General features: G+C 42.3%; 1 long non-coding RNA gene across 1 annotated transcript; it reads right to left on the reverse strand.

Moving 5' to 3' along the window:
* Positions 1 to 16691: 16691 nt before the first annotated feature.
* LOC141172024 (uncharacterized) lies at positions 16692 to 18205 on the reverse strand. The gene is made up of 2 exons (XR_012252406.1): positions 18065 to 18205; positions 16692 to 17124 (listed from the first exon to the last, which is right to left on the reverse strand). It is a non-coding gene; the product is annotated as an uncharacterized lncRNA (long non-coding RNA).
* Between the last annotated feature and the right edge of the window lie 6141 nt (positions 18206 to 24346).

The following is a 24346-nucleotide window of genomic DNA, read 5'->3' on the forward strand; positions in this document are numbered from 1 at the left end:
CTATCGCATCATCAAGAGCTTCAAGGAGAGAGCTTCCATTGTTGTCAAAAAGGCTCCAGGGCGCCCAAGAAAGACCAGCAAGCGCCAGGACCGTATCTTAAAACTGTTTCAGCTGCGGGATCGGACTACCAGCAGTGCCGAGCTTGCTCAGGAATGGCAGCAGGCTGGTGTGAATGCTTCTGCACGCACTGTGAGGTGGAGACTCTTTGAGCAAGGGCTGGTTTCAAGGAGGGCAGCAAAGAAGCCACTTCTCTCCAGAAAAAACATCAGGGACCGACTGATATTCTGCAAAAGGTACAGGGAGCGGACTGCTGAGGACTGGGGCAAAGTCATTTTCTCTGATGAATCCCCTTTTCGATTGTTTGGGACATCTGGAAAACAGCTTATTCGGAGAAGAAGAGGTGAGCGCTACCACCAGTCTTGTCTCATGCCAATTGTAAAGCATCCTGAAACCATTCATGTGTGGGGTTGCTTCTCAGCCAAGGGAATCGGCTCACTCACAGTCTTGCCTAAAAACACAGCCATGAATAAAGAATGATACCAGAATGTCCTCCAAGAGCAACTTCTCCCAACCGTCCAAGAGCAGTTTGGCGCCCAACAATGCCTTTTCCAGCATGATGGAACACCTTGCCATAAAGCAAAGGTGATAACTAAATGGCTCATGGAACAAAACATAGAGATTTTGGGTCCATGGCCTGGAAACTCCCCAGATCTTAATCCCATTGAGAACTTGTGGTCAATCATCAAGAGATGGGTGGACAAACAAAAACCAACAAATTCTGGCAAAATGCAAGCATTGATTATGCAAGAATGGACTGCTATCAGTCAGGATTTGGTCCAAAAGTTGATTGAGAGCATGCCAGGGAGAATTACAGAGGTCTTGAAGAAGAAGGGGCAACACTGCAAATATTGACTTGCTGCATTAACTCATTCTAACTGTCACTATAACCTATTGGTACTCATAATATGATTGCATTTATATTTCTGTATGTGATATAAACATCAGACAAACACTAATAAAAACCAGAGGCCAGCAGATCATGTGAAAATATAATTTTGGTGTCATTCTCAAAACTTTTGGCCATGACTGTATATATGTAACAGGTGTTCTAAACAAGGGAATAGTAACAGAGATAATAAATGATAATTTGAAGTAATAATGCAAAGTCTCTCAAGGTAGTGTGATGCACCCAATTGTTGGAGTCACCACGTTAGTTCTTTAATAGTGTTGACCGAGCACTAAAATGCTCGGGTGCTCGAAGCTCTGGCCGAGCTCACTGTGATACTCGGGTGCTCGACCCGAGCAACGAGCCCAATGTTAGTCTATGGGAGACCCGAACATTTTTGCGGCGGCTCCCCCGGCAGTCTGTAGAAAGCCTAAAAAGTGCCCAAAACAATAGTGACAGTGCTCAAATGACATGGGGACAGCATGGGCATCGCCCCAGGAAGCATTTCTGACCCCCAGGTCACTGCTGTCAACAACGTGGTCAGAGGTATTAAGCCACTTTTACAAGCTCACAATAAAACGTTCAAAAACGAAAGTGAAAGTGCTTTCCTGTGAAATATGTTAACCCCTTAACGACCATGGGTCTTTCTGTTTTTGTGTTTTCCTTTTTTGCTCCCCTTCTTCCCAGAGCCAGAACTTTTTTAATTTTCGTTCAATATGGCCATGTGAGGGCTTATTTTTTGCGGGACGAGTTGTACTTTTAAACACCATCACTGGTTTTACCATATCGTGTGCTGGAAAATGGGAAAAAAATTCCAAGTGCAGTGAAACTGCAAAAAAAATGCAATTACACAGTTGTTTTTTGGGTCCTTTTTTTACCACGTTCACAGATTGCTAAAACTGACCTGCCATCATTATTTTCCAGGTCATTACGAGTTCATAGACACCAAACATGTATAGGTTCTTTTTTATTTAAGTGGTGAAAAAAAAATCCAAAGCTTGCTAAAAAAGCAAAAAAAAATGACGCCATTTTCCGAGACCCTTAGCTTCTCCATTTTTCGGGATCTGGGGCCAGGTGAGGGCTTATTTTTTGCATGCCGGGCTGACGTTTTTATTGATACCATTTTGGGGTAGATCCGATGTTTTGATCGCCCGTTATTGCATTTTATTGCAAAGTTGTAGCGACCAAAAAAACTTAATTCTGGCGTTTAAATTTTTTTTCTCGTTACGCCGTTTACTGATTGTATTAATTCTTCTTTTATATTGATAGATCGGGCGATTCTGAACGCGGCGATTCCAAATATGTGTATGTGGTTTTTTTTTTATATATATATATATTTTATTTTGAATGGGGCGAAAGTGGGGTGACTTAAACCTTTATATATTTTTTATTTTTTTTATTTTTTTAAAAACTTTTTTTTTACACTTTCTGCTTGCTTCTATAGTCTCCAGAGGAGACTAGAAGCAGCAGTTGTCTGATTGCTTCTACTGCATACAAGCGATGAGCAGATCGCTTGTATGCAGGAGAAATGCTCACTTGCTATGAGCGCTGACCACTAGGTGGCGCTCATAGCAATTGAGACATGACAACCACAGGCGTCTGCTGCAGACCCTGAGTTGTCATGCCCACCCATTGGTGACCCGCGATCACGTGACGGGGTCACTGATGGGCGGGGCTTAGGACTCCCGGAAGCGCGAGTTAAATGCCACTGTCAGAGATTTAACATGTTAACAGCCACGGGTGGATTGCGATTCCAATAATTAGCTGACATGTGCTCGCTTCAGTGCGGCCTCACCGCCGGAGCCCCCGCTGAACCGGCCTTCCCGACCTGGTGCGTACTATTACTGACCAGGTCGGAAAGGGGTTAAGGAACATCCTTTCCAGGGTAAAGACTTGTGTATAAGGTAAAATAAATAACCAAAAACAAAAATACTCCTCCACACCTTGGGCTATGTTCACAAGTAGAATTTTTTATGCGTTTTTGCACGTTTGTATTGCTTTCAACCGTGACAAATGCATTCACCGGGAAATGTCATTTTAACATTTTACAACCTTATCTGGCCATGTGCTGTGTGACATATGCATACAGTGCTAAAAAGACATGGGAACAGCATGGGGAAGACCCCTGGAAGCATCTCTGACACCCAGGTCACTGCCTAAAAGTGTGCCCATCAGAAGTGATCCTTGCCGCATCAGAAGATGCAGACTTGCAACTATCCCCGTGCAAGTCCTTGTGCCAGGGCAGTGTTCAATTGTACCTCCCCCATAACTTGCAATACAAGCGCAAGTATGCAGCCTGCCACCCACCCACCCCCAGGCTGCAATACCATACTGCTAGCTTGCTTGCACTTGAAATTGGGCCTTTTAGGCATGAGGAGGTGGAATCTGGCCACCACGTCATGGCTGCGTCGGTAGCCTGGTATTCATACTCAGTCCCCAGCCGCCCGGCGGCTGGGTGTCCACGCTTGGTCCCCAGCCGCCAGGGGGCGGCCGGGTGTCCATACTCAGTCCCCAGCCGCCCCGCGGCCGGGTGCCCACATACAGTCCCCAGCCGCGTGGGGGTGGCCGGGTGTCCATAAACGGTCCCCAGCCGCCCCTATTTGTCCCGGTGCGCCTTATACACAAGCGCGCATACCAAAACATTACCTGTGCCCTCCCCAGTGCATTTAGTGGGAAGGACAGCCTAACCACGAACACGTGGACAAGTGAATGTGGCCAGGAATGGTCCATCTCACTGACGCCTTCACACTGGGTTAATATTGTGGAAGCCGGGACACAGTTGGACACTGGGATGCAACACATCCTCCAGACACAGAGGATTGCGGGTCCTGGGTCAATCAGGCTTCAACACAAAGTTCAGAAGGTAGACAGCAGCAGTGGTCGGCCTCCTACACAACGAGTAAATTATTCATGATCATGAGGCCATCCACCTCCTTAGCTTTCTGTTCCTTGGAATGCAAGCGCATGTATTTAGTAGCAGCTAGGCCTGAGGTGGTCAGCGTTTTGGCGCATATTCTACCTCTTTCGAGGATTGCTGGATGTTTTCCTGCTACTATCCCAGTTCTATGACTCCCGTTAAAACAAAGCTTCAGGTGATGAATGATGGATGAGGTGGTGGCAAAGGAGAAAGAGCAGGAGGAACAGGGACCATTCACATCAATATCAGGCCAGCCAACCACACATGTCTTGTAGGATATGTTTCTGTACCAAAAGGAGCTGTTCAGCTACACAGTTAAAAGGCATACAGTGAATGCAATGCCTACCAAAAATTTCGAGGCACTCCAATGCCCCTTGGAAGTGACATGGAGGTCAGAGGGCCTTAACTAAACCGTTTTTTCCATTTATAGCAACTGGGTCTCCTGTACACTGTTGGCCTAAGCAGGGAATGGAAGGCTTTCCAAAAATGATTAGGCACTGCAATGCCCCTTGAAACAGACGTGGATTACAGCGTATTAAAAACCTTCTACCCATTATTGGGGAGTGGGTCTCCCTTAGTGTTCGCCTATGCATTGAAAAGCAAAAGCTGACAAAAATTAGGAGGAAATGCAATGCCCGTTGCAAGAGTCGTGGAGGTTAGAGGTAATTAAAAACAACATGTCAATGCCCCTTGGAAGAGCTGTGGAGTTCAGAGTGGTTTAACAAGACGGTTTTAATGCCCCTTAGAAGAGACGTGGAGTTCAGAGTGGTTTAACAAGACAGTTTTAATGCCCCTTGGAAGAGTGGTGGAGGTTACAGTGGAATAAAAAGACAATATCAATGCCCCGTGGAAGAGACGTGGAGGTCACAGTAGCTTAACAAGACGCTTTTAATGCCCCTTGGAAGAGTGGTGGAGGTCGCAGTGGAATAAAAAGACAATATTAACGACCCTTGGAAGAGACGTGGAGGTCACAGTAGCTTAACAAGACGATTTTAATGCCCCTTACAAGAGCCATGCAGTACAGCATATTAAAAACATTATTCCCATTATTGGGGAGTGGGTCTCCCATAGTCTTTGCCTATGCCTTCCAAGCAAAAGCTGCCAAAAATTAGGAAGGGGGAACTTGCAATGTCCCTTACAAGAGCCATGCAGTACAGCATATTAAAAACATTATTCCCATTATTGGGGAGTGGGTCTCCCATAGTCTTTGCCTATGCCTTCCAACCAAAAGCTGCCAAAAATTAGGACAGAGGAACTTGCAATGCTGGCAACATGGACCACGGTCACCCTGGTGGTATAGTGGTCGTGGAGGCTGAGGATAAGGAGAAGAGCAAAAAAACAGCCGAAATGAGGAAGCGTATACCCATGTTTGGGTGTGAAGCGATGCATGAGAATACACCTCCCGAAATAACACAGTGGATTTGACTTTATGTTACTCTGCTGTCATTTGGTGGTGATGAGAAGTCTGGCCCAATCCAGCTCTTGTTTATTTTGATAAGGGTCAGCTTGTCAGCATTGTCAGTTGACAGGCGAGTGCGCTTATCAGTTATAATTCCCCCAGCGGCACTAAAAACACGCTCCGATAACACGCTAGCGGCAGGACAGGCCAGGACCTCCAAGGCATACAGAGTGAGTTCATTCCAAGTGTCCAGCTTGGATACCCAATAATTAAAAGGCACAGAGGAATCACGGAGAACGCTGGTACTCCCTCACCATCTTTTGAAACTTTCCACTCCTTGTGAGAGTACCCTGCGCCTCAGGGCCTGTAAGCTGGGCAGGTCTCAGAAAACTGTCCTAGAACATTGACAGTGTTCCCCTGCCTCTGCTGGATTGGAGTTGCGTCTCTCTCGCCTGTATGCCTTAGTTGGGCAGCGAACTGTGACCTCTGCCGCTACCGTGTTCAGATGGGAATTTTTTTAATAGATCAGCAGCAAGGGCCTTCTGGTACTGCCCCATTTTTGTAGACCTCTCCAACTCAGGAATAAGAGAGGCGGCCAGGTGTCCATACTCGGTCCCCAGCCGCCCTGATTTCTCCTGTCACCTTCCCCCACACTTTTCTTAGCCTGGCCTGCTTTAGGGCAGCATTGGAGGAGCCCACCAGAGAACCAGACTCCTCCGGTGGGCCCTGGCTTCTCCATCAGGGGAGTTGAGAGTGCCTAGGTGAGGAGCATGATGATGATGATAGAAGTTAGCATCTGCTTTGTTTTCTTGGAATGCAAGCGCATGTATGTAGTAGCGGCTAGGCCTGAGGTGGTCCGCGTTTTGGCGCATATCCTACCTCCTCCGAGGATTGCTGGATGTTTTCCTGCTACTATCCCAGTTCTATGACTCCCGTTAAAACAAAGCTTCAGGTGATAAATGATGAATGAGGTGGTGGCAAAGGAGAAAGAGCAGGAGGAACAGGGACCATTCACATCAATATCAGGCCAGTCAACCAGGTATGTCTTGTAGGATATGTTTCTGTAAAAAAAGGAGCGGTTCGGCTACACAGTTATAGGTCATACAGTGAGTGCAATGCCTACCAAAAATTTCGAGCCACTCCAATGCCCCTTGGAAATGACATGGAGGTCAGAGGGCGTTAACTAAACCTTTTTCTCGATTTATAGCAACTGGGTTTCCCGTGCACTGTTGGCCTAAGCAGTGAATGGAAGGCTTTCCAAAAATTATGAGGAACTGCAATGCCCCTTACAAGAGCCATGTGTGGCACCCCAGGGGTCTGGTCACCACAGTAATAGAGATATTACGTCGGAGAGCAAGTGGGAGGTTTCCTGGTCAGGATCCCTTAAACATGCAACATCCTCCTGCCCCAGTCCTGGGAGGGGAGAATTCTGCCCTTATAAACTGGATCTGGGGCGGGGTTGAGTGAGTCAGAGAACAGTCAGAGTCAGAGTGAGAGCAAGGGAAAGTAACAGCAAGGAGCTCTGTAGGAGCTAGGCGCTAAAGACCAGGGGCTGGAAGCTGAGCAGAGCTCGCCCTGGCAGAAGACAATAGGACACAGGAGTCCGAAGCTGTGAGGACTTATATATCCAGCAGCAGAAACCAGCCGGCAGGGGATTTCAGGTCCTCTGGCCATAGAAGCCCGGAGGCTCAGTCACAAGCAAGGGACCAGCACCGCCGTCGTGGAGCGGAGGCTAACAGAAGGCCCCAAGTCACCAGCCATACGGGTGAGCACTACACGGTACACTCAGGGACGTGGGCTACTTCTACCCGCTTACAGCAAGGTAGCCAGGAAGAGTGCAGACAGACGGGGAGGCCTACAACTCCACCTGGCCAGGGGAACTCCTGCTTGCTCACAGACTGACCAGGCCTCTTATGCTAGCCAGTACTCCCGGGAGGGTCTACCTTATAATCATCAGTAAAGACCCTGAACTGCACTGCAAAGACTCTGAGTCGTTCCTGCTGCGCTCGTGCACCATCACCCCCATCATCCACACTCACTGCCCTGAGGCTATACTCCTCCCGAGGGGAGTTATCCCATTCTATGCTGCGCACACAACACCAGCCTCAGCGGTCCGCCTCGCAGCGGTGGTACTCCCTGACCGCAATCCACGGGTGGCGCAGTTGGACAATTAACCTCAAAACCTAAGAAAGACTGCCACTGGTTTGACCAGCCTGAGCCACGGGACTGGGTCACCGCCACGGAGACTACAGACCCCAGAGACCCGGCACCGGGTATCCCACACACGTGTACACACGGCCCAGGGGGCGCGTCACATGCAGTACAGCATATTACAAACATAAGTCCCATTATTGGGGAGTGGGTGTCCCATAGTATTTGCTTATGCCTTGCAAGCAAAAGCTGCCAAAAATTAGGACGGAGCAACTTGCAATGCCCCTTACAAGAGCCATGCAGTACAGCATATTACAAACATAAGTCCCATTATTGGGGAGTGGGTGTCCCATAGTATTTGCTTATGCTTTCCCAGCAAAAGCTGCCAAAAATTTGGACGGAGGAACTTGCAATGCTGGCACCCTGGTGGTATAGTGGTGGTGGAGGCTGAGGATAAGGAGAAGAAGATTAAACAACCAAAACGAGGAAGCGTATACCCATGTGTGGGTGTGAAGCGGTGCATGTGAATACACCTCCCGAAATAACACAGTGGATTTGACTTTATGTTACTCTGCTGTCATTTCGTGGTGATGAGAAGTCTGGCCCAATCCAGCCCTTGTTCATTTTGATAAGGGTCAGCTTGTCAGCATTGTCAGTTGACAGGCGAGGGCGCTTATCAGTTATAATTCCCCCAGCGGCACTAAAAACACGCTCCGATAACACGCTAGCGGCAGGGCAAGCCAGGACCTCCAAGGCGTGCAGAGCGAGTTCATTCCAAGTGTCCAGCTTGGATACCCAATAATTAAAAGGCACAGAGGAATCACGGAGGACGCTGGTACGATCGGCAAGGTACTCCCTCACCATCTTTTGAAACTTTCCACTCCTTGTGAGAGTACCCCGCGCCTCAGGGCCTGTAAGCTGGGCGGGTGTCAGAAAACTGTCCCAGAACGTTGACAGTGTTGATCAGTATGAGAAAAAAATGTTTCTCTGTGCTGCCTCATTGCATAACATCGGTCAGTGTGTGATCTGATAAAACACCGGATAGCAAACGCCTGATTTATACGCTTGTTTGCATGAGCCCTTGGCAACATTGAACTTCTGGATTGTCATTATTGGTTTATTATTTTCTACATTCCTATGGGCAAATAAAAATAAATATTGAAAAACCTGTTTAAATGGGTTATCCCAAGTTTCTTCTGAATAGGGGATGACTTTCCATTTGCTGTGGATCTAACCGCTGGGACGCCCACGATCCTGAGAAACGTTGCTTTGAAGAGAACCATGTAAATGCAGCTGTGGTTGATCATACGCACCACGGCGCCATTCACATGTGGCTCATCAGATAACTCCTTTAAAGCAAACTTGTCAGCAGGATTTAGCCCTATAAACTAAAGGCATGGCCATAATGGCGCTGCAATGCTGATTAATCTGATACCTGATGTGAAGGGATCCGCTCAGTGGTTGTTTAATACTCACCTTATGAAGCTTTCAGACAATGACGTCTTGTGTCCTTCAGTAGGTTTTGGGGTGGGACATGGGGGCAAGGTCTTCTCGTTCTCCGCACCCCCACCAGCCTCCTCTGTTTCTTTTGCAGGTCATTGATTATTCAGTGACCTGCCTCCTTTTTAAAATTCAGCGCAGCACATAAATAAAATGGAGGCAGCGCATGCGCAGATCGACATCTCGGCTTAGTTCAGAGCCGAGATCTCGATCTGCACATGCGCCGCCTATGGCGCCATTTAGACACTGCCCCATGTCCCAACCCAAAGCATACAAGACATCATTGTCTGAAAACTTCATAAGGTGAGTATTAAACAACCACTGATCAGATCCCTTCACATCAAGTATCTGATTAATCAGGATCACAGCGCCATTATAGCCTTGTCTTTAATTTATGGGGCTAAATCCTACTGACAGGTTTGCTTTAAGAGAGTGGTGAGGGGCACGATAATGTAAAAGCAAAATTCACTTATCAGGGCTGATGGGTGTTATAGTATGTGGGCTGGTGGGGTTTGTGTGGCAGGGCTGTCTCCTTTTTAACAGACAAAACCATGTCACATTGATTACATGAATCCTAAGTTGCTTATTAATAAAATCCATTAACACAAGTTATAAAATGAAGTACAAGCTTTACTTAGAACAGAAGATTTCCACAGTCTGAATAATGTCCTGTAAATGTTAGATTAATTGTAATATTTCCCATTTTTCTCCCGATAGGATGCAGCGGTGTTCGGCCATCCAGCTCCAGCACAATCTCTCATTCCATCAAGGAGAGATTATTATTCCACCATGTGCTCGGCGTCGGAAACTTTGGAAAGGTCCTGATGGCGGAAGATACTTTAACCCGCCAAGAATTTGCTGTTAAGATCATCAGCAAAAGAGCCCTGCTAGCCGCCGGTGATAGACTGGATGTCATGGTGGAAAGGCGAGTTCTTCAGCTGGCATCTGGAAGCCCCTTCCTCGTCCACGCAGACTTCGCATTCCAGACCAAGGTATAATTGTGACTACTCAGTGCTAAAAAGTTTTGCTACTTCTTCAATGTTGTGTCACGATTCTGTAACTGTATTTCCTGGGGCAATGGGATCCTTCTCTATCCTTAAAGCTAGGAGGTGCCCTAGCTATCCCTGCTTCCCGGATTACCTCTGATAGTGAGGATGCCGGGGCCACGTGCCTTAGTGACCTCATTAATGCACATTGAACTATTCCCTCTCCCACCCAGGGAGGTATGGGACCGACATGAATCAGATAGCACAAACCAGACAGACAAGGGACGCAGACTGGGATGAAAGGGAACTGCAATCATACAAATACGCTCCTGAAACAACAAAGTGGAAATCAAGGGAACAGGAGGAGGGACCAACCAAATGGGAGAGGATAAGCAAATAGACACAATATCAAAACCACGCAGATAACTCCTAGAGATAACACCAACAGAAAGCTACAAATAAGGACGACTCCTTCAACAGCAAACTGGGTAGGTGTAAGATATCTCCAACAGGCAACAGAGGCAGCAGTGAGGTTTACATAGAAGCCCCTGCAGAGTGATAGGATACAGTGGGTACGAAAACTATTCAGACCCCTTTAAATTTTTCACTCTTTGTTTCATTGCAGTCATTTGGTAAATTCTAAAAAGTTCATTTTTTTTCTCATTAAAGTACACTCTGCACCCCATTTGACTGAAAAAAAAACAGAAATGTAGAAATTTTTGCAAATTTATTAAAGAAGAAAAACTGACATATCACATGGTTATAAGTATTCAGACCCTTTGCTTAGTATTGAGTAGAAGCGCCCTTTTGAACTAGTACAGCCATGAGTCTTCTTGGGATTGATGCAACAAGTTTTCACACCTGGATTTGGGGATCCTCTGCCATTCTACCTTGCTGATCCTCTCCAGTTCCGTCAGGTTGGATGGTGAAAGTTGGTGGACAGCCATTTTCAGGTCTCTCCAGAGATGCTCAATTGGGTTTAGGTCTGAATACTTTCCGTACCCACTGTAGGCCAAATAGAAAATGGAAAACACCTGCTATAAGAAAGGAGTGGACGAAAGGCAAAGGGTAGTTAGCACCCAGACAGCGACAGGATCTCCTGTGGTTCAGCGGATAGAGACGCCAGCAGACAAACACAAGACTGGCGGATTGAAACCTGAGGCATAACATGTTGATGACCAATTTGTCTGAAAAGGAGCTGTCCTGCAATACCAGGAGTGACCCCTAAACCTTGTTTGCTCCATACACTATTACCATCTCCGCCAAAAGCCGGATGTAAACAGCTGATTGGACCCCTACAAATCTGATATTAATGACTTATTCTAAGGAAAGGTACATCATGACAGTAGAAAACCTCTTTAACAAATGTCACTGCGTGCACTACAAGCTTCACTGCTCAATGGACAATACCTCTGCCAGGGACAAACTCTATGGAGGTGATATAAAGGGTATTAATGTACAGAACAAAATGGCTCTGGAAGAAAAGCAAGTCTTTTTCCTAACCTGAATGACCCCTTTAACCCCATAAAGAAGCAGCATAGGCTGTAAGAGAGCAGCAATTTTTACTTTGTTCTTTCTTCTCCACAGTGTAAAAGCTGTGACTTTTGTAATCTTCTCTCACTATAGCAGTTTGAAGGACTATCTTTAATTTTGCATAAAGTGCTCTATTTTTAATTGCACCATTTTCGAGTGCACATATTGTATTGGATAATGTTTATTCATTTTTTGGGGGGTTGGACTGAAAAAAATATCAAGTTTACTATTATTTTGGGGGGTTTATGGCACTTACATAATATGTTAACTTTATTCTCGGGGGCTTTATGATTATGGCAAAACTAGATTTATTTGATTTTTATGTTTGACTGCTTTAGCATACTAGAAAACAAAACACAAAAATGTTTTTTTTGTGTTGCTGTTTTACAAGACTCATTACTTTTTAGTTGTAATAATGTAATAATTTAGGATAGCTGTTTTTTTCTGCATACCCTGCACTTTACATATTGGTATTATTTGGGAGTATGCAAGACTTTATAACTGTCTTTTATTTCACTTTTTGGGAAGTGAGATGCATAGAAAACAGCTACTGTATAGCAACCCTATAAAAAAAACAGAAAGATAACATTATGGCCTTGATTGATCATTGCCTTTGCGTCTGGTTCTTTTCTGGTTTTGTGTGTTTTTGCACCTTTTGTGTTTGTACCAAATTCATTGTTCTATTTGCGCCTTTTTTGAAGTCTTTTATATGAGCTCATCTTCTTTTTTTTCACTTTGTGGGCAGAGTTTAGTGATTCCAGATGTTTTCACCCGATTCATCAATTGTGATTTTTTAAACAGTTGCAAATGTGACGCAAGCTTCATTCCAGTCCCCTTTGGTGTATTTTTTGAGTATGCCTGTTTTTAGGCTCAATTTTTTGGTCCAGTTTGCAAAATGTGTTATTTTTGGGACCAAAAAGTTTCAAAAACAGCTCAAAGCAGAAAAAAAGACCATTTTCAACTTTGCACCAAATTCCTGAATTGTGTGCACCATTTTGAAGAATGTGGATTGGCACCAAAAACAGCAACAAATGCCACAAGACCAAAAAGGAAAGTGATTAAAAAATACAAATTATGAATCTTGGCCAATGTCTATAATTACAAGAAAAATAATAATTACCAAACATTGGCTGAAACAATAATTTCTAAATTTATTAATATATTATATATCATTGTTTCAATTTTAATGGTCACAGAAGTTAAACCATCTTTTTTATTGAGTGACTACATATCTTAGCAATATACTTTAACTTTCTTGGATGGAAAAAAATGGACTAAAATCTAATTTGTCTTTACTGTATAATAAATGGAAATGTTCCATGTTGCAGATGATTTTTTTTCTTGGCATGGAATACATGAGCTGCGGGGACTTTTACCAACTTCTACAAAGGAAGGGGCCGCTTGACATCACCAGTGCCAGGTAATGTGTTCAAGAAGTTGTCCAGTCTCAGACGAAAAGTCAGCAGTCACTCTCCATGACAATGCATACACAGTCATGATTTCCTTGTATTCCCCGTTCAGGTGGCGATCCTGTGATCACGTGCACAATTTACATACTTGTGGTCTGGTGCCGACTAGTGTCACCCAGCTTCTCTCCTTAGGAGAAAATTGAGAGACTGCAGGAGAATTGTCAGCAAATAATCACAAGTATGTCATTTGCATACATGCATTTTCTAGACTGCAATATTGACAGTGTGTTCTTCTTACACCGTCACGATTCGGCAATCACATAGAGTAACTGCAGACTTTTCTTCTGAGACTGGACAACCCCTTTAAAAAAACTCTAAGCTACGTTGTATATAATAGGACAGTTAGGTTCTGTAGGTCACAGTGTTACTTCCACTGCTGACATGTCAGATCCTGAGATTCTCTCTGTTTCTGAATGTGGAAATACTTTATAACAGTCTCTTCAGGAGCTCAGATTCATTCTGATTGTTGGGTAAAGTAACTGAAATGAAAATGCTTAGAGTAATGATAGAAAATTGTCCTATGAGCGGAATAATATAGAATAAAGCTTGTATTGTAAAGCCCGCAAGAGCAGGGTCCTCTTCCCTCTGTACCAGTCTATTATTGTTAGTTTTGTTTACTGTAACTAATATCTGTATTTGGAATGTAATACCTTCTCATGTACAGCACCATGGAATCAATGGTGCTATATAAATAAATAATAATAATAATATTGACTAATATGAATTCCCAAGTTTACTATCTATGGGATCTGATACTTATTAATTTTCTCTTTGTCAGATTCTATGCCGCCGAACAGGTGTGTGGGATCCAGTTCCTCCATTCTAAGGGTGTCATCCACAGGTAATGTAGTCAGTGTGAGTTTGGGTCACACCAGCGTATATTCTCTCATCTAAGAGAATCCGGACGATTATGCAAATCACACTTTGATTAAACTATGAACAGAATTTGATCAGAGTGTGATCCAATATTTTCGAAAGAGTGAAAGATGGAAAAAAATAATTTCTCCATGTTTTCCATTTTGTAAATCCATTGAAATTGGACTGTACTAAAACGTCATCCGAGTGCAGTCCGATGTTTTTTATGGACTCATGGACTTGCATGGCCAAGTGTGACCAGATAATTGGATCCAACTCGGGCATGCTGCTTTCGTTTCGAGGTAAAAATCGGCCCCAAAAGTACGGTCATGTGCACGAGGCCTTAAAGCTTAGCTGCACTCAGTCCCTCCACCCTGGTGACCCGCAGACTGATGCCCTGTAGCTTGTGTCTACTAGTCCTATCTGGTATCACTGTCAGGAACCTGCAGCTGAGCGGCCGTCACATGTAATACAGTGATCCCTACCATGGGTCAGTTAGGGCACATAGTAAAGGAGTTATCTCAGAGGAAAGTACAACAGTAAGAGAAAATCTGTTTATTCTCGTATGTCGTCCTTTGACCACAGATATATGAAGAACACTTACTTTATACTCAAGCTATTTTTATTTTCTTACAGAGACCTGAAGCCCGAGAAAATCCTGGTGACTGATAAGGGCCACGTTAAGATCACAGATTACGGTCTTGCACTTGAGAACATGCACGGAGACCGAACATCCACCAGTTTCGCTGGGACCATGGGTTACATGGCTCCTGAGGTGAGAATGGAATTTTTTTTTTTATATATAAAAGTTTTTTTTGGGGGGCACTGTCACGTTGATGAGCTTTATTTAGGCTTGTTCATCAATATAAAATTATTGAGAGTCCGATCCCACAGATTAGCTGCTGTTACCACTGGCAGCAACCTGATGTAATCAGAGCAGAACATCGCATCTCTGTACTATTTAGTGGTCAGTGCCGAGATCTGCAGATCAGCCCATGTTCATTTCAATAGGGACAAATCTGTAGTACCAGCAGCCACCACTAACGAGTGAGTGGAGTTGTGACATCTGTTTATTGGTTATATCCAACCACCAGCGGAGGATATAACAGCTAATCAGTGGGACTGCCGGGTGTTGACCCCCACCAATCTTATATTGATGACCTAATCTGGTTATCAATATAAAAGTACTGGAAACCCCCCTTTAAAAGGATTTTCAATATATCACCAATCCCCAGAACAGGTGAAAAATGTGTGACCTCTGGGTGCTTCACTGCTATATACCCCACAATCACCAAATGGGAGGAGCAGAGTCTCCTATTCCTCCTAGTCCGCATGTCTACATGGATATTGAACTATGACCGACCAGATGTAGTGCGGAGCTATACGGACCATATATGTCCTAAAGTGGCAAAATGTGTAATAATGATACAGGAAAATGTATTATTTTATGTGCATTTATTACATCTATTAGATAACAAGTATCTGAAGTATCAAGTATATCTGACTAAGCTGCTCTGAGTATATTAGACAAGGACAGCCGCCACCTCAATACTATCAGCCATAATATCACAGATAGCTGCTAAACCCCTTCATGACATATGACGTAAGTGTCGGTCATATGTCATGATGTGGGCTCACATGCCAAGCCAGCATCTTTTCCGGCTACTGATGGCTGATTTAATCAGCTGAGGGTGTAACACTGCTCCTCCACGTGCGACTGTTAACCTGTTAAATCTCGCTGTCAATTTCTGACAGTGGCATTTAAAATGTGCCAGCAGGGGGAGTGTTTTTCCACACGCCCATCGGTGCGCCCGTAACATGATCATGTGGTGCCGAAGGGTTACCGTGACTGTCAGAGGTCGGCTGAAGACCTCTGTGCTTGTCACAACAGTACTCCTGTGAAACACAGCGTTTAGCTGGCATTTATTGGGGATTTTGATTTTACTTTTACATAGCAGTGCATCAGAGATCAGACAGTCACAGCTTCAATTCCCCTAAGGGGGCTAATAAATACAGTAAAAAGTTAAAAAAAATGTTTTTAAAAATGAGGAAAATAAAAAAACTGAAAAGTTAAAATCACTTCCCTTTTGCCCCATTAAAAAAAAAACAATAGAAAAAAAAATACAAATGTTTGGTGTCGCTGTGTTCGTAAAAGTCCGATCAATCAAAATCTAAAATAAATTAATCTGATCAGTAAACGCCATAATGATAAAAAAATCAAAACGCCAGAATTAATTTTTTTTCGCCCCCGCAATATTGTAATAAAATGCAATAAGAGGTGATCAAAACATTGAATCTACCCCAAAATGGTATCAATAAAAAGTCATCTCAGGATGCAAAAAATAATCCATCACAGCACAATATCCTGAAAATTTAAAGTGTTACGGGTCTCAGAAAATGGCGACACAAGCAAATGTTCGTTGTTTTTTTTCACAAATATCAAAAAAAAAATTCTCCACTTAAAAAAAAAAAAAAAAAAAATATATATATATATATATATATATATATATATATACACACACACACACACACGTGTTTGGTATCTGCGTAATTGTACTGACCTGGATGATCATATTGCCATGTCAATTTTACCATATAGTGAACATCGTAAATTAAAAAAAAGAAAAAAAGTGAAATTGCACTTTTCTTGTTTTTTGCAACTTTAATGCACTTGGATTTTTTTTTACTGCTTTCCAGTACATCACATGATAAAATGGGTGGTGTCATTCAAGAATACAACTCGTCCAATCCCGCAAAAAAAAAAAAAAATGGAAATGTAAAAAAGTTTTGGCTCTTGGAAGAAGGGGGAGGAAAAAACGAAAACAGAAAAAACGAAGACCACCCGGGAGTGAAGGGGTTAAAGTCTGAGCCAGTAACACACTGAGCCGAGTGTTGAGTGCGCTGTCACAATTATATATAATACATTCATTCTAATTTTTAATATCCTTTATTAATTTAAATTTATGGAGCGTGATTATGAAATATCCTTTTTGCCTCTTGATTAAGTAGTAAGACCCAGTATAATTTACTATATATTTACACAATATTAGTGACATATAAGTATGGTGACATACAAGAGGTAGCACTACTAATAATGCTTCTCTATGGCAGATCCTGGACATGGAGGAGTATAACGCTGGAGTAGACTGGTATTCGTTTGGAGTCATCTTAAATGAAATGCTGACCAGCGGCTGTAGTTACCATCCCACACTCTATGATGATTCTTCCAAGGACATCATTGATCAGCTCCTCCAGCAAGATCCTGTCCAGCGATTAGGAGTCAATGGTAACATTCGTGAACACCCCTTCTTCCAGCAAATTGATTGGGTCTCAGTGGAAGCCCTTAGGATGGCCCCACCATACATCCCTGTAGTAAGTAAATGTACAGAATTGTAACATGGATCTGAATAAGATACTCTCCCACAATCTTCTACGCTTTTTGCTCTGTGATACATTATGTTTAATGTCAGGGTTGGAAAATAATTTGGACGGCGTTAATGTTTACATTACTATTATATACGATCGGGCTGGTTGGACAGTTTAATTTATTAACGGTGCATATCTAGTCTATAATATTGTACTTCTTTCAGACTGCTTTGCAGGCTATATGCAAATGATTAACTAGTTGTAAATTCTGTCAGGTGCAAGCCATTTAATCTAGTAAAGCATTGCATAGGCATATGTAGCTGGAGCTAGAGAAGATGACCGTTGACTAAAAAAAAATTGAAATGAGCTCTTCATAAGGACCAGTTTCCAACATTTTGTTACATTTTCAGGCAGACCTGGAAGTGAAACTAAAGACGATTAGTTTACATTTTTCAATAATAATTCTCCTTTTTATAGTTGTTCTAACCATACTTGAGCTATTGCATGTTACCTGTACATAATTCTGCATCTTATGCAGGATGAGACATAAGTATGATTGGCCATAGAGATGATTAGTGGCACTGCACCTCATTGAAGTGACTGTCCTTGAGCTGCAATGCTCGTGGTGCTGGTTTTGATATTATAAGATATTATATTTACATTTGAAAATGTTCCTTTAAAATTAAGCAATTCTTTTTTTCAAGAGTAGAGACTCTTTTGATTAGTCACCACGTTCATCATGACTTTTTTCTGCATCTTTTTCTGTAGCCAACTAAGCCTAAACCCAGGTTCCGTGCTTTTAAGCTTGACAAGATACAAGCGGCAGAGGCTGCGTTATCGATAACACCAAGGGACCAGGCCATGTTCAGAGGGTTTTCATTTGTCAACTAGAAAACCCTCAACAAGACACCAGCTCAACAATATCAGAGCAAGCTGTGTACCTGAGCTTCCAGAAGACCACGCAGAGAAGACCACGCAGAGAAGACCATGCAGAGAAGACCAGAAGATCGGATGTCCAACATCATGAGGGACCTTAAAGGGATTTAAAATTCAATAACAATAAGGAAAAAAAGTATAACTATAAGTAAGAAAGGATAAGAATAGGTAAAAAAAAGATAAGTATAAGTAAGTATAGCTAAGAAAGGATAAGTATAGGTAAGTAAGGATAAGTATAGGTAAGAAAGTATAAGTATAGGCAAATAAAAGTAAGAAAGTATAAGTATAGGTACATAAGGATAAGTGTAAGTACAAGAGGTTAAGTTTAGGAAAAAGGATAAATATAGGTAAGAAAGAAGAACTATAGGTAAATATTGGTAACAAAGTATAAGTACAGGTAAATATAGTTAAGATAGGATAAGTATAGGTAAAAAAGGATAAATATAGTTTAAAAAAGGATAAGTATTGGTAAATATAGGTAAGAAAAGTTAAAGGGGTATTCCCATCTCCAAGATCCTATCCCAATATGTAGTGGGTGTAATAATAATATTAGCAAATACTTCCAATTATAAATGTAGTATAGTTTTTATGATTCATTATGTCTCTTACCTCATGTGCAGGCATCGCAGGACCTTAGGTATCCATGGTTACGTCCACTGATAAAGTCACTGTTAGTTAGCAAGTTGCCAGTGGTCGTAACCATGGATACCTAAGGTCCTTCGATGCCTGCACATGAGGAAAGAGAGATAGCGAATCAAAAATACAATACTACATGTCTAATTGGAGGTATGTGCGAATAGTATTATTATTACACCTACTACATATTGGGATAGGATCTTGGAGATGGGAATACCCCCTTAAGTATAGGTATAAATGAATAGGTATAAGAAAGTAGGTATGAAAGCATAAGTATAGGTAAAAAAGGATAAATATATTTAACATTCAATAAAAAAAAAGATAAGTATAGGTAAGAAATGATAAGCATGAGGCTATGTGCCCACGTTGCAGAAATGAAGCAGAAAATTTCTGCTTCATTTCTGCATGTCCTCTCCCGGAAAAACGCATGCGGAATTCCGCACGCGTTTAGCGCGCATTTTCGACATGCGGAATTGCCTTGCGTTTTTTATTGCATTGCAAAGGCAATTCCGCTTGCGGAAACGCAAAATTAATTGACATGCTGCGGATTTTTGCGCGCATCAAAAACGCTGTGGAAAAATCCGCAGCATGGGAATAGATCTTGCGGAATCCCCTTGGGGACCATGGGGGGTGGATTACCTAGCGTTTCACATGCTTATACGCTGCAGAATTCAGCATATACGCTTGAAAAACGCTACTTGGGCACATACTCTAAGTAAGTAATAATTAGTATAGGGAAGAAAGTATAAGTAAAAAAGGGTAAGTATAGGTAGGAAAGGATAAGCATAGGTAAAAAAGGATAATTATAGGTAAATATAGATAAGAAAGGAGAAGTATATTAAAAATTCTATAAAAATAAGAAAAAGAGGATAAGTATAGGTAAGAAATGATAATTATAGGTAAGAATAGATAAGAAAGGATAAGTATAGGTAATTATTGTTTTGTGATATTTATAGTAAATAAACTAAAAAAATATGTAGAATTGTTCAGGGGTTTCCAAGTCAGAGTAAGCGTAAGGAAATAATCCATCATACATCATTATTACACTTTTTCAGTCCTTATTTGCCTCCAAGTAATCTAGAGCATTGCTAGCTTTCAATTGAGTCAGGACACTGATGTCCATCCCTCCTTCAATGATGTATGTGTGCCGCAGTGGCTATCTGTACATTTAATCACACCTGCAAAATACATACATGTGAACTATGTAGCACATATACCCAAGCACTTTGACTCATTTACACACAATAATATGCATTGATACAAACAGACATATGTATGTTTCATATTCATGTATATACATATTCTATATATATATACACAGTGCTCAGCCTTAATAAGTACACCCCCTTTGAAAAGTTAGATTTTAATCAATGTCTCACTGAGTACAAGAACAATTTCAAAAATTGACAAGACTGGGTTTCATAGAACGTTTTTTTGTAGGTTAATAATCTAACTTTCAATACTAAATCTTCAGTTTTGCTCAAATTAGTTGATGCAAAAATACACCTCGCATCAAAAACTATTACATCTAGTATTTTGCATGACCTCCATGATTTTTAAGAATTGCACCAACTCTTCTAGGCATGGAATGAACAAGAGCAACATGTTCAAAATCTATATTTTTTCATCTTCAACAACGACCTCTTTTTGGGCCTGAATGCTGGTTAGAGAATGATGCTCAACTTGTCTCTTGAGAATTCCCCATAGGTCTTTGGTTGGGATCAGATCAGGAGACATACTTGGCCACTGGATCACGTTCACCCTGTTCTCTTCAGAAATGCAACAATGACCTAAGATATGTGTTTTGAATAATTGTCATGCTGGAAAAGTGCACATCTACCAAGGGCACGGGGTAATGGTAGCATCTTCTCTATCAATATAAAGCAGTGCATCTGTAAATTTATGATACCCTCAATAAAATGTAGCTCCCCGACACCAGCAACACTCATGTAACCCCACATAAGGGCACTGCTACCACTATGTTTCACTGTAGGTACCATGCATTTAGAATAATGAATTTAGAAAAATGCATGGAGCCTACAGTGAAACATGGTGATGCTAGTGTCTTATATGGGGTTACATGAGTGCTGCTGGTGTAGGGAATTATAGTTTGTGGAGAGTATTATAAATTCACAGATCTACTGCCACTACACTCTATATATGTAATGCTCTATATTGATAGAGAAGATGCTACCATCACTACGTGCTCTTGTAGACATGCTCTTTTCCAACAATGACAATGATCCAAAACACACATCTGTTGCACTTCTGAAGAAGAACTGGGTGAAAGTTATTCAGTGGCCAGATGTTTCTCCTGATCTGAACCCAATCAAATACCTATGGGGAACTCTGAAGAGACAAATTGAGCATCAATCTCCATCCAGTACCCAGGCTCTAAAAGAGGTCATTTCTGAAGAATAAAAAAAGAAAGATGTTGCAATATGTCACCAACTTGTTCATTTCATGCCTAGAAGACTTGATGTTGTTCTTAAAGGGGATGTCCACTACTATTCAAAATAGCCAAATGTGTTTTTATGCTGAATAGAAGCTTCTTTCTAATTACCTCCCTCTGCTGTTTCTGCCTGTGAGCGGTGCTATCACTTGCCGCTCACAGGCATCACATGACCCCCGGCTGCAGCCGGCTCTGACATCCGCTGATGTCACGTCATGATTTCGGACGCAGGCGGGGTTCCCTCTTCTGCGTTCCACGGTGGCTGCTGGGTTGTGGGTGGGGTTACCTCATGCATCACACCCAGCATCCACCGCGCTCTCTCCCTCTCCCCATTCATTGGGAAAGCGTGCAGTGGATGCTGGGTGTGATGCGGTGGGGTAACCCCGCCCACAACCCAGCAGCCACCGCGGGGACCCCAGCGCTGAGTCATGCCTCACTTGACGTGACGTCAGTGGGGGGTCACATGCTGCCTGTGAGCGGCCCACGATAGCGCTGCTCACAGGCAGAAACAGCAGCGGGAGGTAATTAGAAAGAAGCTTCTTTTCATCATAAAAATACATTGGGCTATTTTGAATAGTAGTGGACAACCCTTTTAAAAATCATGGAGGTCATACAAAATACTAGATTTTGTGATGTGGGGTGTATTCATTTTTGCATCAACTAATTTGAATACAACTGAACATTTTGTAATGAAAGTTATATTATTAGCTTTACTTTCATGTTATGGCTTAATAAAATGTTCTATGAAACTCAGTCTTGTCAAAATTCGAGATTGTTCTTGTATTCAGTGAGACATTGATTAAAATCTCAGTTTTCAAAGGTGGTGTATATATATATGATACATAGTCCACATGTATGTATTTTGTGGGTGTAATTATATGTATATGTTTGTATGAAGTTAAGTATGTATTTATTTCAGCGTGTTTATGTAAGTGAATGTATGTTTGCGAGTGTCACCATATGTATCTGCAAATGTATGCATATATGTGTATGTGTCACAGCATGCATGTGTGTGTGAATGTATGTGTAACTGTGGGTCACATTATATAAATGTATGCATATACATGTATGTCACAGCGTGCATATGTGTGTGAATGTACATGTAACTGTGTGTCACAGTGTATAAATGTATGTATTTATGTGAGTATAAATATATGTACATTCAGCATGTGTTTGATCGTAGTAACTTACAGTGTGTGGTTGTGAGTGTATGTATATATGTGTGTATATGAGTTAGTTTGTGCTTGCGTATATATGCATGTACATGTCAATGTGTAGTCACAGGTTCTTAGCGACTGTATACACCATCTCCCTGCACCTTTCCAAATCCAAATACAGACACATAATTAGAGCATATGGATGGGAAAACAAAAATGGTGCATTTACACTTTCTGATATTTTTACAAATTCTACCGATTCAGACTGATACCAGTCTCGGGTATATCCCCATGCTGCGACTGCAGACCACATACACACGTGGGGCAGAATGAGCGCATAATTATTAAGCAGCCAACCTTTTGTTTGTTGGTCGGATGATCGCCTGCCTGTTTACACTGCACAAGTATCGGAAAATGACGGTTCCTAAGAATGCCCATTTTCGATAATCGACCAGTGTAAGTGCCCCCTTAGTTAGACATAAGCTTTAAATAGTCTAGATATAAGGATAAGATTGAATATTTTATACATATATTTCTATGTAAAAGTGTGACAGGCCCCATCCAGAGCTGACACTGCAGTGAACCAGGGATTAGCCGATCGCCAGTACTTGGGGTCAGGAAGGAATTTTTCCCCACACATGGGATTGTTTTGCCTTCCTCTGGTTCACATCCTTTTTATGCAGTAAATCCTATAAATGGCACTGGATGATTAAATTAAACTAAATTTAATAGATAATAATAAAAATAAATAAACTCTATTCATTGTGTCTGTGTCTTCTTTATATTCTGTTCATTCTGCTGTGACCATAAGGCTGGAGTCACATTAGCGAATCACATCAGATGCAAGAACATTGGATGCGATACGCTCTGCCGCGAGGGGGAGTCGAGAGTCAGTGCTCTGATCCTCTCACATGAGAGGATCACAGCACAGCTGCGGAGTAGACAGAGAAATTTCTCCATCTCCTCTGTTGCTGGCGTCAGCGGAAATTGCACTGCACTTGGGTGATATCCAAGTGCAGTACAATGTTTCACTCGCACCCATAGACTAGTATGGGTACGTGCGATCCGATTCAGGGATGCAATCACAGCTTGCTGCGATTGTTTTCGCATGCCAAATCAGCATGAGAAAATAAGCACAGAAGTGAGCTTCACCATAGGGTAACATTGGGCCAAGTGCAATCCAATTTTTTATCGGATTGCACTCATCTGATTGCATCGCAAGTGGGAGCGAGCAATTATTTTAATTTTGGACCGTACACTGATGACACATGAACCGCACACTGATGACACATGGACCGTACACTGATGACACAAGGACCGTACACTGATGACACATGGACCGTACACTGACGACACTCAGAATGAGCGGCATGCCTGCGTAGATTTGCATGAGTTGGCGATGACGCTGCTTGTGCAAATTAGGTTGTTATCACGCCCACAGGAGCCTGATACATGGAAAGAGGACTGACTAGTCTGGGGAACTTACGCCCCATCGACTAGTTAAAGCCCTCGTTAGCATAGGGAGAGCGGAGGTTATAAATGCTTTTTTACCGCATTTATTTAACTGAATTATGTTACACGGGGCTGGTTAGGGAGGGGGTTTTATCATACTTGGCTAAATACTGCTGGATTAGAGGGCATAGGGGACCTTACAAGTTCCCTTTGAGGTTCCCATACACATTACACTAAGGTCGGCCAAACCCGCCGATATCAACGTGCTCGGCCGACAATCTGATGCTGGATTCACACATCCGTGTGTTACAATCTGAAAGAAAGGGGCTGTTTTTTTTTCTAAATTTTCAGTCTAGTTGCTTCAATTTTTTCTTTTGTTTTTTTTTCATTGAAGAGGTGCTCGCTTCCAGCCAATATAAAACCCTTGTAAGGGCACATTTTTATTCAAGTTGTCACTAAGCAACAAATGCAATCTATTACTTTTATTTAGAGAAGCTGAATATATAGAGTTGGCATGTGACCCCAGGTATGCAAATCACATGCACTTTCTTGCATTAGGGAATAGTAATAAGGTGTGCACCACAAGCTGT

The sequence above is a fragment of the Phyllobates terribilis genome, unplaced genomic scaffold (assembly GCF_046119375.1).
Source record: "Phyllobates terribilis strain yellow unplaced genomic scaffold, ASM4611937v1 Scaffold_1__5_contigs__length_1240528914, whole genome shotgun sequence".
NCBI lineage: Eukaryota > Metazoa > Chordata > Amphibia > Anura > Dendrobatidae > Phyllobates > Phyllobates terribilis.